The 15,971-nt window shown below is 41.2% G+C and overlaps 1 long non-coding RNA gene across 1 annotated transcript; it reads left to right on the top strand.

Moving 5' to 3' along the window:
* The first annotated feature begins 4,160 nt into the window (after positions 1 to 4,160).
* Positions 4,161 to 11,021, top strand: LOC148148069 (uncharacterized). Its single transcript, XR_015759313.1, has 3 exons — positions 4,161 to 4,245; positions 10,366 to 10,493; positions 10,628 to 11,021. It is a non-coding gene; the product is annotated as an uncharacterized LOC148148069 (long non-coding RNA).
* Positions 11,022 to 15,971: the final 4,950 nt, after the last annotated feature.

Raw genomic sequence — 15,971 nt, 5'->3', positions numbered from 1 at the left:
TCTGCAAAGTGCTCCACCATTGATGTTTTACCCACTGGGTCGACTTCATTCCCAAAAGTTAAGTTCAGGTTCACCCCTCTCTTGCAAGGTCTGGATTAAAATTCTCTGTATTAAACACATACTTTGTTCAAATATTCTCCTGGGTGCATTTTCAGAATTGTGCTCCCTCTAAATTTTTGACAAAATGAATATCCAAGCCAATGCGGAGGAAGTTAAAAACCTCTTTTCTCATTCCTCTATTTAATTTACATGTCTGTGAAATTTGCCCATGTATTTGCACTTGGTCTTTTGGACCTATAGTAAGGTCTATCTTGCTCTCCCAGTAGTTATGTTTGCTGTATTTTGGTTTTGAAGTACTGTCAATTTGCCTTTGTTCAAGGAGGTATCCATGATTTCATTTCTCTTTACAGCCTAAAATACTCTTGTCAGAATTGCGACAGAAGCAACATTCTGTACCGCACACCCCCGCCCCCATCCTTTTCCATCTTTCCCTGTCTCGCCTGAAGGCACTAAATCCTGGAATATTGAATAGCCACTCCTGCCCGGCTCTCAATATGTCTCCATGATAGCAACGGCATCATTTCTTCATTTATGCCAGTAATTCGTCTACCTTGTTCATCAGACTCTGTCATTAAAACTAATACCATCCAGTGTTGCTATCTCCCTTCTGATGTTACCGGCCTATAGTTTCTCTGCCTCCTTGACTCCCTTGCTGTGTCCTCTAAGTTTAGCCTTTCACATTGTCCTGCTGATCTTTCTGTGTGGATCCCAGCTTCTCCAGCACTCTGCACAATTATGATTCCTGTATCCATTAACCACAAGAAACCTTGATATATGAGAACTGATTGTATTTGTTATGAAATTCGTCGGATAATGTGTGCGATGTGTTTCCTAAAGGTCCAGACATTCTCCCACCAACTCTTCTTCTAACTGTGAGCTCCAGTGAAGAAATCGCAAGCAGCAAGTTTGCAACCGTCGTCTCTTCAATCATCGAGTTCCATCCGAAGTCAATCTCCGTGAGTTGGTTGAAAAATGGCCGACCCTTGGATTCTGGCTTCTTCACGTCTCCCGTGTGTGAGGCGAATGGGAACTTCTCGGTGACGAGTCGGCTGATGGTCCCTTATGGTGAATGGTTCAACAGTGCGGTCTATACCTGCCAGGTCACTCATGGAGAGAACACTCAAAGTAAAAACATCACCGCACTCCAGGGTAAGAGACACAGACTGAGAGAGCAACAAATCATTCTGAACTCTGATGTGAATCAAACACACTAATTTATCAGGCGGAGTAAACAGCATGGTACAGCTTCTCATTTCCCAATATGCCACGTATCTTTATTTCAGTTTGAGTGTTACATTAGCATTGCTCATAATTCAACCTTTTGGCAAGTCAGAAAAGCATGTTTCCTGTCTGTTGAAGAGAGATATATAGACAGTGAGCTTTGTTAAATAGTTTGTTGCCTGACCATGCTGGGAGAGGCATTCAGAGTGCTGAATCCTTGCCTGGTAGCCGCTTCGAGTATAGGTTTGGGGTGGAGGGGGATATTGGAGAGATATCTGATTGAAACATAGAAAATACTGAGAGACTGAGGTTGAGTGAATGTGGAATAGGTGTTTTGACTGGTAGGCGAGACTAGGACCTAAGGGCACTGTCTCAGGGTCAAAAGGGCACCGTTTAGAACTGAGATGGGGAGGAATTCCTTCAGCCAGAGGGTGATGAGTCTGTGGAACATGTTGCTGCAGAAGGCTGTGGAGGCCAGGCCATTGTGTGTATTTAAGCCAGAGATAAATCGGCTCTTGTTTAGTACGGGGAGAAGGCAGAAGAATGGCTTTAGCCCGAAACGTCGTTTCCTGCTCGTCGGATGCTGCCTGACCTGCTGTGCTTTTCTAGCATCATTCTGATCTAAACTCTGGATTGGCTGAACAGCCTTATGCTGATCCTCTATCTTATGATGTTGTGGTCTCAAAATGACGTGGTTAAAATATGCAGTAACCCTTACTTGAAAATAAATCACAATGCGTTCAATGCTTCATTCCCTGCTCAGGAATGACCTGTTGGCCTTGGACATTGTACGACATCGATTTTTATCTGGGACTGAGCTCTTTAACTTCATTTATGGGATCAGACCACAGACCAAGTGGCTATCACATTTGATGAACTGGGATAAACGTGATCTCACTGAGCTTCTTAAAGATGCTCTCTGTAATTCGTGGATGAGGCAGGAGAATAAATTCTGGTAAGAATGCTACAACAGGGATGAATGAACGAGGAACTCGAGACAGGCTGATTTAGCCTGGTTTGGGGTGGCGATGTTTACACAGTGAGTATTGGATGCCTATAAAATTAGTGATATTTCCATCGCGATTGTAGATTAATTTAAGACGCTTTTGTTTGTTTTTTTCCTCCCCTGCACTATGAAGGAATTAAAAAATGCAGCTTGGTAATTAAAGTGAAAGTACAGACCAGTTATGAACTCACTGAATGGAGGGAAAGACTTAAGGAGATGGGTGTCCTTCTCGATATCCAATGCTATACACAATGTCTTGTTTTCAGATCTACTCCAAACACAGCCCATGAGGAACAATGACATAAATTAGAGAATGACATCACACCAATAACGCAAAGTATTTTTGATCACGTTAAATATAATGAACAGAATTTCCATGGCTGTTCACCGCTCCTGTAACACTTTCGAACTCTGCAAAGAGAATAATTGTTATTTATTAAAGTTTGTCCAAAATTTGGGATGTGATTTGGCAGTCTGTGTGACCAGCAGCACTTGCACCTAAAGGTTATGAACATGGAAATGAACTCATTATATTCAGATTACTCTTGTCACAAGTATCAATAGATGGTCTTAAGTGAGAGACAAACTCTGAAAGAAAGGTCATTCCATGGGTTACATGATGATATCTTCGATGATTTTACTTTTTTCACAGGTTTCACTTGTTACAGAGCCAGTGTTCTTTCGAATAATTACACAGGGTATGTCATAGGTAATCACAAATGCTTTCACAAATCAAAATACATCAACAAAGTAAGCATCGTTTCAGCAATAGTTGGAGTTGCCATTTTGAAGGTGGTGTCTTCACCCTGTGAAGGAGTAATCTGAAGATTGGCTGTTTGTATCAGAAATGGGCATTTTTCATTGACTTTGATTTTTGTTTCATAGAAGATACCGAGTGCCACCCTAACACCGTTAAAATCCTCCCACCGCCAGTAGAACAAGTCTTACTGGAGGCGACGGTGACGTTACCCTGCGTTGTGTCCAATCTTCCTTCTGGAGAAAAGAAGCCTCTGAAATCAGACATTGCTGAGCAGCCTGGACAGAATCCCGACAGCGTGATCAGCAAATTAGACATTTCTACTGAAGCTTGGCTGAGTGGCGTTACTTTTGAATGTGTGGCGTACCATCAGAATCTACCGACTCCGCTGAGAGACTCCATCCACAAGGAGAAAGGTGAGCAGTGAGATTAAAACACAAAGGATCCCATGTGTAATCCAGATCCAGTTACATCAATGGCAGGCTTTGATTGGTAATGAACAAACACTGTTGGGAGCATTAATGATGCATATGAAGGCAGGATAGCTAAGTAGCTGATTCAGAAAAAGATGGACCAAAGGATATTGTATTCTGATTAAGTCAGATAAAGTGGGAAGAAGCCTGGGTTGTGACGTCACCATCAGCAATGACAAGTGGCCAGAATATCCTCGTTGTGGGCTGGAAACGTGGAGGCAACTTTCACATTAAACTTTTCTTTTTTTACTGAACAGTATGTGGACCATACTGCTCCTTTAAAAAACGAATGTGAATAAATCCCAAATTAAACATGGCGCATTTTAATATTTAGTGAAATTGTGATATTGGTTCAGGATATTTTTGTATGATTTATATTTGTCTCCAATATTCTGCAGTGATTAATCCGCTGGAGCCATCAGTGTCGGTCCTCCTGCCACCAACAGAAGAAATCTCCGCTCAGAGGTTTCTCTCCCTCACCTGTTTAGTGAGAGGTTTCTCCCCCCGAGAGATCTTCGTCAAGTGGACAAACAATGACAAGCCGGTGAATCCCAGTAACTATAAGAAGACCGAGGTGATTGCAGAGAGCGACAACACCTCCTTCTTCATCTTCAGCCTGTTATCCATTGCAGCGGAGGAGTGGGCCAGCGGTGCTTCTTACTCCTGTGTGGCGGGACATGAAGCGATTCCATTGAAGATCATCAACAGAACAGTCGATAAATCCAGCGGTAAACCGAGTTTTGTAAACATTTCACTTGCACTGATGGACACTGTTAATTCATGTCAATAAAAATCTCAAAGTTGCATTTAATAATTCCACAGAAGTAATTAAGTATTTTGTTTTCCTCCAGCTGTGAGTTAAATACTGAATTAGTTGTTTCCCACTCTGACTTATATTCCATCTGTGTAGTTACATAGAACATAGAACATAGAAGAATACAGCGCAGTGCAGGCTCTTCGGCCCTCGATGTTGCGCCGATCCAAGCCCACCTAACCTACACTAGCCCACTATCCTCCATATGCCTATCCAATGCCCGCTTAAATGCCCATAATGAGGGAGAGTCCACCACTGCTACTGGCAGGGCATTCCATGAACTCACGACTCGCTGAGTAAAGAACCTACCCCTAACATCTGTCCTATACCTACCCCCCATTAATTTAAAGCTATGCCCCCTTGTAATAGCTGACTCCATACGTGCAAAATGATTCTCACTGTCGACACTATCTAAACCCCTAATCATCTTGTACACCTCTATCAAGTCACCCCTAAACCTTCTTTTCTCCAATGAAAACAACCCATGTGCCTCAGCCTTTCCTCATACGATCTTTCTACCATACCAGCCAACATCCTGGTAAACCTCCTCTGCACCCGTTCCAGTGCCTCCACATCCTTCCTATAATATGGCGACCAAAACTGCACACAATACTCCAGATGCGGCCGCACCAGAGTCTTATACAACTGCAACATGACCTCAGTACTCCGGAACTCAATTCCTCTACCAATGAAAGCCAGTACGCCATATGCCTTCTTCACCGCACTATTTACCTGGGTGGCAACTTTCAAAGATCTGTGTACGTGGACACCAAGATCCCTCTGCTCATCCACACTACCAAGTATCCGACCATTAGCCCAGTACCCCATCTTTTTATTACTCTTACCAAAGTGAATCACCTCACACTTAGCGACATTGAACTCCATTTGCCACCTTTCTGCCCAGTTCTGCAGCATATCTATATCCCGCTGTAACCTGTCATATCCTTCCTCACTGTCTACAACTCCTCCGACTTTCGTATCATCCGCAAACTTGCTCACTCAACCTTCTAACCCCTCCTCCAGGTCATTTATAAAAATGACAAACAGCAATGGTCCCAAAACAGATCCTTGCGGAACACCGCTAGTGACGGCACTCCAAGATGAAACTTTGCCATCAACTACTACCCTCTGTCTTCTTCCAGCCAGCCAACTCCTCATCCAAACCGCCAACCCTCCCTCAATGCCATACCTCCGTATTTTTTGCAGTAGTCTACCATGGGGAACCTTATCAAACGCCTTACTAAAATCCATATACACCACATCTACCGCTTTCCCCTCGTCCACCTCCTTAGTCACCTTCTCAAAGAATTCAATAAGGTTTGTGAGGCACAACCTGTCCTTCACAAAACCATGCTGACGATCCTTGATCACATTATTCCTATCCAGATGTTCATAAATCCTATCCCTTACAATTCTCTCTAAGATTTTGCCCACAACAGAAGTGAGACTCACCGGCCTATAGTTACTAGGGTTATCCATTCTCCCCTTCTTGAACAAGAGAACCACATTTGCTAGCCTCCAATCTTCTGGCACTACTCCTGTAGACAACGAGGACATAAACATCAAGGCCAATGGCTCTGCAATCTCCTCCCTTGCTTCCCAGAGACTCCTAGGATAAATGCCATCAGGCCCAGGGGACTTATCTATTTTCACCCTTTCCAGAATGTCCGACCCCTCTTCTCTACATACCTCAAAGCCATCCATTCTACTTCATTGTGACTCGGTACTCACATTGACAACAATGTCCTGTTCCTGATTGAATACTGACGAAAAGTATTCATTCAGTGTCTCCCCAATCTCTTCAGCCTCCACACGCAACTTCCCACTACGATCCTTGACTGGACCTATTCCTACCCTAATCATTCTTTTATTCCTGACATACCTATAGAAAGCCTTAGGGTTTTCCCTAATCCTACCAACTAAGGACCTTTCATGTCCCCTCCTTGCTGCTCTTAGCTCTCTCTTCAGGTCCTTCCTGGCTACCTTATAACTCTCAATCGCCCCAATTGAACCTTCACGCCTCATCTTTACATAGGCCGCCCTCTTCCCTTTAACAAGGGATTCCAATTCCTTATTAAACCACGGCTCCCTCACACGACCCTTTCCTCCCTGCCTGACGGGTACATACTTATCAAGGATACTCAATACTTGCTCCTTGAACAAGCTCCACATATCAATTACGCCGTTGCCTTGAAGCTTACTTTTCCAAACCACACATCCTCAGTCATGCCTCACCGCATCATAATTTCCCTGACCCCAGCTATAACTCTTGCCCTGTAGTGCACACTTATCCCTCTCCATCACTAGAGTAAAAGTCACCGAATTGTGGTCACTGTCTCCAAAGTGCTCACCTACGTCTAATTCTAACACCTGGCCTGGTTCATTACCCAGAACCAAATCCAGTATGGCCTCCCATCTTGTTGGCCTATCTACATATTGTGTCAGGAAACCCTCCTGCACACATTGGATAAACACTGACCCATCTAACGAACTTGAGCTATAGCTTTCCCAATCAATATCAGGAAAGTTAAAGTCCCCCATAACAACCACCCTATTACTTTCACTCTTCTCTTGAATCATCCTCGCAATCCTTTCTTCTACGTTTCTCGGACTATTAGGAGGCCTGTAAAAAACTCCTAACAGGGTGAGCTCACCTTCCCTATTCCTAACGTCAGCCCAAACTAGCTCAGATGGCGAGTCTTCATCCATCGTCCTTTCCACAGCTGTAATACTATCTTTGACAAGCAATGCCACACCTCCCCCTCTTTTACCCCCACCTCTGACCCTACTAAAACATTTAAACCCTGGAACATGCAACAGCCAATCCTGTCCTTGTTCTACCCATGTCTCCGTAATAGCCACAACATCGAAGTCCCAGGTACCAACCCACGCTGCAAGTTCACCTACCTTATTTCGTATACTTCTTGCATTGAAGTATACACACTTCAAGCCACTTTCCTGTTTACAGGCACCCTCCTTTGAAATTGATGCCATGTTCCTAACCTCCCTACACTCCAGGTCCTGCACCCTAAAGCTACAGTCTGGGTTCCCATGCCCCTGCAGAGTTAGTTTAAACCACCCCCAAGAGCACTAGCAAACCTCCCACGAAGGATACTGGTGCCCCTCAGGTTCAGGTGCATCCTGAACTGTTAACGTGGATTCTTAACAGGTCTATGACGAGTGTCTTGTGCAGTTAATATTCTCTGTTCAGATACACCCTTGGTCAGAGATAGAGTAAAGCTCACTCATTGCAGGATTCCGCCAAGTACCTAATCCATCCTAAATCCCTCTGTGACAAAATATGACAATATCCATTTTATGTCAAGGGTAGGGCACGAGTTTTTTTTTTTACATTACATTACAGTGTGGAAACAGGACCTTTGGCCCAACAAGTCCACACCGGGTCGCCGAAGCGAAACCCACCCATACCCCTACACTTACCCCTTACCTAACACTACGGGCAATTTAGTATAGCCAATTCACCTGGCCCTGCACATCTTTGGACTGTGCGAGGAAACCGGAGCACCCGGAGGAAACCCACGCAGACACGGGGAGAACGTGCAAACTCCACACAGTCAGTTTTGAACTTGGTATTTTTGATTCCCCCGATTGGACATTCTTACAAAATTCATGTCAGTTTTAAACTGCCAAATTACACCAATTGGAAATGTAAATTTAAGACACGTTAAATTAAATTTGATTGGAACATCGTAAATAGTGCAGAACAGTTTGAATGTAACCTTTGTTTCTGGGGAACTGCCAGGGATCTTGCGCCAGCGCATGAGTTGACAGAATGTATCTTCACTTTCACACCAAAGAGAATCAACAGATATGTTGTTGTGGAGCAGAGGGGAGGGGAACGATGAATGGTCTGTCCTCTTGCTCCCTGTGCAGAGTTTTCATGGTGGATGTTCTCTGTAATGTAACCCAGTTACGAACAGGAACAGTCAGCTTCTTGCTTACTGTCCAAAGATTTATCAGTTGGATGCAAAACAATACCTTTGAAGCATGTTAGACACGCTTGGCTCTGTTAACAAATGATTAAAATTGATTCCCATAATCCAAAACTGGTGTTTGCATCGTCCCAGTTTGAATTCCATAGTCTTGTCTCAGTTTTCTGGAGCACATGGGATCAATTCTGGTATTCGAATACCTGATATCATTTTGTTTCACATACAGAACACAAGTAGACATTTTCGAATAAACATATTCAGAAATGTTATCTCTGGGGCAGTGGGGATTTGAACTCACGCCTTTTCTCTCAGAGACAGAAGTTCTATTACTGCAACAGAAGAGATGCTGATAAAACGCTTATCTCTCCACGACGATGGGAAATGTTTCCTACAACACCAAGGTCAAATTTAATTATGGGCAATGCATTAAAATTAGAACAATAAATTAGAATAATAAAAATTCCAGTCTGGTATAAGAACAGATACAGAGAGATGATCGCAAATACACACATAATGACACATATACGGGCTCTGACCTAAAGACACATATTTATGTGCACACTCAAATGTGCATATAGATAAGATGTCACACATGCATACTCGCACAGAGCCACACATGCAAGTGGTACTTGAACACTCACCTAAGCTCGTACAAAAACTCACATACACCGAAAGAAAATCATTTGCACAAATGAACAGGAGTATTCACACATAACCACGAGAAACATCGACACACGGTAACACACAAATGGGCATGAATACATATACATTCATACAGCACAATGCGTACAGACATACACACATGAACTACAGATACAAATTTCGAAAAATGTCCTCCCACATGTCAACTCACACAGGCACATAAGTGCACAGAGATAAACATTAATATCATTATTTCCCCATTATCCGAATCACAAACATACGATGACAGAAGCAGCTTAATTAGTTATTTTTAAACCACATTGATCAGCATGTATACAATATCACACGTACACACAAATTCAGAGTCTCACATGCAGACACACAACTGCATAGATGAACAAATAGAGGGGGGTTTGTTAAATAAGGATAATGGGCACAAGGATCAGCAAGCATCCACGAACAATAGCACAAACAAGCTTATCAGGAGATAGTTTGGGAAAGTTTGCCACACAAGCAATCATCATCATATAAATATAAACATCCATAAAAGCATAACATTGCATGCAAACATTTATTATGCATAAACATGAAAATAAACTAGTTTAGGTAGGATCTGAAACAGACACATAAGCACACACTTTAGATAGCACTAATGAAAAGTGAACACTCACAAAGACATTACAAGATAAGCATAGGCAGCAACGAAGTGGCATATTAGCATGATGATGCTTACATAATGTGAAAAGACAAAAAAGTAGGTGCACAAACACATGAGCACACCAGCGGTAAAGGAACAGGAATATGTTTATTCATTCACAGACTCCAACATGGGCAAGAGTGAAGTAAGAGACTCTCATAACCACATACACAAACATTAAAGGAAAACCAAACACACCAAGCAGTAGATCAAATAAATTAAGGGACACATGTAGAAAAACTGATTCCTAAATATACAGATCCTACAAACAAAAATATGAAGCAATGTCCTGACTGTGATGTCACTTATATTCACGATTTACCAAGCAATTGGTCACCAATACATAAAGATGAGAATCACATTTGAACTTTTATTCAGTGATGGCCACAATTTTCAACTAAAGTGCTGTCACAGCCTATATTTAAAATATAACAATATAATTAAAATCATCATTCGTAATAAGCAGTCCTCAAATAATAATATCCTTAAATAATAGATGAAAAGAAAAATAATTTAAAACGTTCTGCCATGGACAATGAAGAAAGAACATGTGCAGTTAGTATTTGTAAATTTTTGCTGAGAGTCAATAATGCACTAATAGATACAGATAAGAGTCACACTTGCGAAATACCTGACTGCTTTATGAAGATGTAATGGTCTCTAATTACATTACTTGGATGCAGATAGATTGATCTGGATCAATAAACAATCTAAATGCGTTCTCTCGGCTTTATATTCATAGATTCAATAGATCGCACTTGGATTGAAGACTATGAGGATGATAACAGCAACATTTGGACAACTGCTTCCACGTTCATCACCTTGTTCTTCCTGAGTATTTTCTACAGCGCTGCCGTCACTCTGGTGAAGGTGAGAATAATCACATCTTCCTCACGCCAAGCAGCCCAATATGTTTTGTGAAATAGTGTGCCATTGAATAAACATTATATCTGAAAGTTCCTGATTATAAATATCTGCATCATTACTTTCTCTATCTTTTCCAGGTTAAGTGAATGAGTTGTGGACCTTTTGATTTTCCTGATCTGCTTATCAAGGTCTCTGAATTCCCAATCTCCAATCTGTCCTGTTGCTGACTCTAACAGTGAGATTACTTCAGTTTATCAGCGTGTAACTGAGACAATTATTGATGGATTTTCCTTTTTACTTTGATATCTTTGAGATGGTTGTGGTTGGAAGAATTTCTGGCTTCCCAGTTGTTTGAAGCCCATTTGTTTTGTTTTTATTTGTTCCTTACTCAGAATGGTTGCCTACCCTTTCTGATGAGCCTTTGTATTGCCTTTCTTGTGACTGTTACTGATGTACAGAAAATTCCCAGCTCACAGCGCATGTGTTCTCGTCTCAATGTGGCATCCAGCCATTATATTCACTTCTGTTAGCTTTTACATCAAATTTTTCGATAAAAATGCTTTCTGAAATGGTTAATAAATCTCGAATGAATATGCACTAACCTTGAGTTTGCTTAATTCTTTATTCAAGGCCAGTCAGTAATAATACATTTTCCCACATCCTACTCCTTTCCCAGCCAAATACTTTCACTTGTGCTGTTTGGTTGTGTTTCATCCAGTCATTTAGTTTAATGCTGCGCTAAATGCATCTTTCACACGATCTGCCTGATGGAACACTCCAGAGGCTGAATGAACATTTCCTCTTATGTACCAAGAGTCACGGCCTCGGGTCACCTAATGATAATTTTATAGGCTCCACCAGAAGCCGAAAAAAGGCAGACAACGGAGTTTGAAAGTTTTCTGTACACTGTCTAACCTAAAAGTACTCCCAATGTCAGGGCAGCCTGGGTTAGTAACGCAGAAATCGCCACCTAAAGCGCCCAACGAAACATTCATCAGCCAAAAATGTCAACGTTTCGTCAGGTATTCAGACAACAACACGTGCACAATCCAAGGGCGGATTCTCAGAACTGGAGTTTTTCTCACACATAAATCTCATGGAGCACAATTCCTGGGATCTCCTTGACACACCACACCTGTCAAATCCCAGGGAATGAGACTGAGATCTGTCTGATACAGAGATATTACTGAACAGCAAACCTCAAAAATAATAAATCAGAGGTCGATGTTGATCAGGCAAGGCACAGCTCATGAGTACTTGAAATATTCAGCCATTGAGATCCATATGACGCAAGACGGAATTGAGAACCAATCATAGCAACTGTTCACAGAGTCTGGAAACTATCAGCAGAGGAGAACATTCTCAATTTCTCAGAGTTGGTGAGGTGTATCATCCCGGGAATAATGTTGTGAATCAGTCACGCACCCAATCTCATAAGTTGCATTTCTTTTCAAAAATGTGCACCTGAAGCTAGATGCAACATTCCAGGTGAGACAAGAGACTGTTTTATTTCAGTTTAGCATAATTGCTTTGTGTTTGTTCTCTACAGCGTTATTGATGAAGTAGGGTTTATTTGCTATTCTGTCCACGTGTCATGGTACATTCCTTGATTTGTGCAGATATACACGGAGAATCCTATGCTCCTTCACACCGTTGGGTTTACACCCTTACTATTTTTTTCCCCTGAGTTCATCACAAAACAAAGAAGCAAGTCACACCTCCCTGAGACTGAGATCTATCTGACACACCGATATTAATGAATAACAATCCTCAACAATTATAAATCACAGGTTGATTTCGATCAGGGAAGGCAGAGATGAGAGGTTCTGGAATCCCTGCTGCTGTCCATGTCCTTTCCCACAAGCTGTCTGTCAAGCTTTGAAGCTCTTAGCTGTTCTTCCAATATCCTAACATTTTATTTTAAATTGCTATTAATATTTTTCTGTAATTTTGCATTATAGACCAAAGCACAGGTTGAACCAACAAGGACTCCAAACACTGAACTCTGAGAACGTACACGATAAGGCAATCTACATTCTGAAACGGCAAACACCCGTTAACAAATGGTTAACAAGTACAAAACAGCGGGTGAGATTAACTTGAACTCATCAAAATAAAAGGAAAGTACTCTGGAGGTAGAGCGGTTTAGACAAGACCTGGGCAGACAGAATGGAGTTCGTTTTTTAAAATTCTTGTTTCTATCCAGAATTTTCCTTCCACACAATGTAACCTTTTATTTCCCATCACCTAAGTCACCTATAGTATCTTTATTTTCAGCTACTAACCAACACCAGTAAGTTGAACAATTTATGTTCAAAGCCCCTTCCATCATCAAAGGTACGACAGAAGTAGGAAGAGCGAGAAGGAGATTGGAGTCAATTTTTCTTGTGTAAAACATTATTACTGTTCTAACACAAGGTATTTCTGAGGGATGGTCTAGTGAAGCTGTGTGGATGGAACTCAGAAATAAGAAAAGCATGATTACTTTGATGCGATTGTAATAGTCCCCCCAGTAGTCAAAGTGAAATTGAGTAGCAAATATGTCGAAAGATCTTATTTATACGTGAGAATAATAGGATTGTAATAATAGCAAATTTTAACCTTCCAAACATAAAGTGGGACAGCCATGGTTTTAAGAGCTTGGATGGTGAGGAATTTGGTAAGTGCTAAAGTCAATTTTCTTCATTAATATGCAGATGTAACTATCACAGAAGGAGCAAACCTGACCTACTCTTGTGATATAAGGCAGAGCAAGTGACTGAATGATTAATAGGGTCTGTTTTTGGGGCCGGGGTCATAATTCGATTAGTTGTAAAATATTTATGGAAAGGATTGGCATTATATATAAGTTAAAGTTTTGAATTGGACGAGGGCAAATTTTGATAGTATGAGACAAAAACTTTCAAGGGTTGATTGGAGTAGACTGTTTGCAGCTCAAGGGACGGCCGGCAAGAGTGATGCTTTCAGAAGTGAGATAACGAGAGTTAGGAGGCGTGATGTTCCTGTTAGTGTGAAGATAAGGCAGGTAAGAGGAGGGAACGCTGGAGGAATAAAGATATTGAGGCTTTGGTTCAGATTAAGAATGAATCGTATATTCGATATAGAGAAATGAGATCAAGTGAATCCCCAAGAGTACAAGAGGTGCAGGGACATTGTAAAGAGGGAAATGAGGAGGGCAAGAAAGGAAAATGAGATAACCTTGGGAGATAATGTTAAAGATAATCCAAAGAGATTCGACTAGTACGTTAAGAGCAAAGGGGTAGATCATAGAGTCATAGAGATGTACAACTTGGAAACAGATCTTTCAGTCTCATTCGGCCATGTTGACCCGATATCCTAAACTAATCTAGTCCCATTTGCCAGTACTTGGCCCATATCCCTCCAAACCCTCCTATTCGTCTACACACTCAGATGCCTTTCAAATGTTGAAATTGCACCAGCCTCCACTGCTTCCTGTGGCAGTTCATTCCATACACACCATCCCCTACATGAAAAAGTTACTCCTTAGGTACTTTCAACTTTTTCCCCTCTTACTCTAAATCTATACTCACGAGTATAGGTTTAGACGAGACTCCACCCACCCCAGGGAAAAATACCTTGTCTATTCACTGTATCCATGCCTCTGATGATTTTATAAACCTTTATAAAGTCACCTCTCAGCCTCCAACGCTCCAGGGAAATCAGCCCCAGCTCATTCAGCCTCTCCCTAAATAACTCTACATGGCTGTGAATATGTATAAGCCTAGAGGGATGGTTTCATAAATCATGTTACATTTTATATAAACGTTTTTTTTTAAATCATTTAGTTTAAAATGGAGGCTGGGTGCCTTTTCAATTTCATACCAGTAGCACAGAAAGACCTGGGGAAATAAACTGCAACAAAAAAGAAATGGACAAAAAGTGATTGCACTACGGATAATCTCACCATGTCATTCGTGTAAAAAATAATTCCCTGCTTTGACCTTGAAGTTAATAGAGTCTATTAATTAGTCCTGTGTGTGTAATAATTTAAATCTATTTGTCATTCTACATTTAGTTGTTATAGTTACCGTGTGGATTACTGCACCTCTCTAAAAATTCAAAACAAAATAAAGTAAAACTGCAAATTAATATTGTATCTAATTTAGAGAAAAAAAATAGCAATTCAATGACACCAAATTGGAAAGGAATGTAGAAATGTAGCCAATTCTGAGGACTACAAGAAATTGCAAGTGACCATTAACTAAGTGAGGGAGACAAACAAAGGGATTTCAGACAATTACGTCAGTCACTAACAATTTCACCACAGGTTCCAAAGGCCATAAAAATGCAAAGAAGGCTCTAAGCTTTATCTATAAAGGGATAGATTTGAAAGTAGGGTCACTATAGAAAATTGGTTGACTATAATTAAGAGTATTGCCTGCGGTTCGAGTTGACATATTATAGAATGTATGAGAGAGAGTGAAGAGAAGATTTATAAGAATGCTACACAAGTTTCTGGCTGTGTATATCAAGGAAGAATTGTTGTGCTGTTCACTTCTCTCTTGAAAAGAAGGATGACAGTTCTAAAATTATGAAAGTTTTTGAAAAGAGAAGGTACAGAGAAAACATTTCACTATGGGATAGAACATAACCAGATGTTGTCAATATAAGACGGTACCTCAAGAAATCCAAAAGGGAATTCAGAAGAAATCTCTTCACTGAAAGAATGATGAGAATGGGGAATATGTGACCAGACGGAATAGTTGAACTCAATAGTTGAGATGTATTTCAAGGAAACTAGGCAAGCACGTGGAATGGATGGGAATAGAGAATTACAATGGGCGATTGAGATGAGAAAAGATGTGAAACACCTTGAGTGGAACACAAGCGCTGGCATGAACTGATTGTACCAAATGGTCTGTATTTCCTCTGTAATCCTATGTAGAAAATCACCATTGTATGAAACAAAAAGTGTATTAAGAACATCGAGAAGAATTATAAAATTTCTCACAAAAAAGTCTCAAGTGTTCAGCACTGAATGTAAATGATTTTATCACATGGCCACACTTCACTATTTGCTTGATAGCACTGAAACAGCAGCAATCACAGTACTCTTACTAGGAGTAGGAGTAACCCCGTGTCCATGCACCAATTGGGGGATCTTAATGACTTATTAATGGTCTCAGTAGGACCTGCCAACCTGGTCCTGGGAATGTTGTGAACACTCTAGCCCTCACGGCTTCTTTCACTTACTTACTCTGATTTCCAGTTCCCGTAATGATCGCCACCATGGACAGGAGACTGTTCCAGTATGCAGATGGGATACCCTGTTATGAGCCATAAGGTACTTCATTAGGAGGACATCATGCAGGCGTGTCTCCAGGATGCAGGAGGAGGTCTCCCACACAATGGAGGACCCACCTACTGCTAACAAACTGCCAGCATTGGTGGGAACAGACTCTACATTGACCACCTGAGTGGGCATCCTTTCCATAATTTGGGATCATTAAAATACTGCGG

Source organism: Chiloscyllium plagiosum, unplaced genomic scaffold (assembly GCF_037043375.1).
Source record: "Chiloscyllium plagiosum isolate Xiang-an unplaced genomic scaffold, Cpla_swu_hap1 HiC_scaffold_14, whole genome shotgun sequence".
NCBI lineage: Eukaryota > Metazoa > Chordata > Chondrichthyes > Orectolobiformes > Hemiscylliidae > Chiloscyllium > Chiloscyllium plagiosum.
The sequence above is the reverse complement of the archived record's forward strand: the minus strand, read 5'-3'. Positions and strand labels throughout refer to the sequence as shown.